Raw genomic sequence first — 1,658 nt, forward strand, 5'->3', positions numbered from 1 at the left:
AAAACAAAACAATACTGAATGAAATGATTGACAATTAGTTTGGTACGAATCATTTAAGGTATTCCATCTATTAAATTTTATTTCAATTAAAAATTTTAATTTTTAAAAAATGAAAATTGACGAAACTTTTTTAGATGACAAAATTTGCGGATAATAATTAAATTCAATGATGAATTATTATGGCAATTATTTTGGTGTGTTAATTATTTGTTATTAATGGAATATTTTGCATTGATCTGATCTAGGGCAATTTTAAAACAAATTTTCCTGAAAAGAATTTTTCCGGAATTTTTGCACAGGAGTTCTCCTGAAATTTTCCTGAAAAAACAATTTTTCCGAAACATTTAATCATTAATCTCATTTTTGCAATTTAGCTAACTTAATTATCAATTGACTAACTTAATTATCAATTGATTATTGTTGAAAATAATAATTGTAGTATTTCGATTACTGTAGAATTGTTTTGTTTTGTTTCTTCTTTTTTTTTTTTATCTGTTCTAATTACGAAAATATCACGCAAAGTTTTAATTGCTAAATTTAATTTAAGTTGCTATCATTAATCTTATTCGGCTATAATCAGGTTGTGTTATTTATTATCATATAATTGAATTATTTTCAGTATTTCGATTACAATTGCGCTATTTTTATTTCTAATTATTAATTAAACCAATTTGTTACACTTCGAAATGACTTATTAGAAGTGTGCTAAGATTGATAATGTTATCAAGCAATTTGACGTGTTATCAGCGTAATCTGTTTGATTTTTATCACACCAAAAATTTCAATTTACTAAATGAGGTCTACAATTAGATAAGTTATGTTTGCAATAATGTTTTCAGTAATACTGTATGTGACAAAATTTTGCATGTTTATGAATACCTATCCAATGGATGATAGTTATCAATAAAATTAATTCATTTATTTAAATTTGTTTATTTGTTAAATGTTGTTATTCACATTATCACCGTATCATCCTATTATCACCATATTATCATATTATCAGCGTTGTCGTCACTTTTTTTGTTGAGTAAATATCAAATAATTGAACTGAATTTGGCGTAAACTTTTGAATTTTTGATTTCAAGTATTTTAATAAACTTTTTTATAAAAGAAAAAAAATCTAATCCAAAATCTGAATATTACGATGAATTTCAAAAGTTATCAATTACATCATTTTGTATAAATATTATAATTAAGAATTGATAATTAACAGCCAAATATATCGTTCAGTCATTTTGCAAATAGAAATGGCACCAAAAAATTTCGCATAATTTAAGAAATATTTTCAATTTTGGCTTAATTCGAAGGAGACATTGAAATATTTTGAAATCAAAATAGTTTAGTATTGGTTTTTTTTTTTTTTTTTTGTTATGAATCAGTAAGTAAGTTACAGTTCTAACTGTAACTTAATGAAGAAGCATATTTAATTTTAGATCTTTCCCAAATGATTCATTCTAAAAATTGTATTATTGGAAATTTAATTTAACAATAAAATTTTAATCCAAAAAATTTTTAAATATATGAAAAAGAAATTTAAACGAAGAGTAATTCCAAAAAAAAAAAAAAAATGAATAAATAAATAAATAAATAACTCAATGAATCATCATTGTTGGATTGCTTTGCATACTAATCTTTCATAAGTGACAATTTAAAATTTG

Source organism: Loa loa, assembly GCF_000183805.2.
Source record: "Loa loa unplaced genomic scaffold supercont3.637, whole genome shotgun sequence".
NCBI lineage: Eukaryota > Metazoa > Nematoda > Chromadorea > Rhabditida > Onchocercidae > Loa > Loa loa.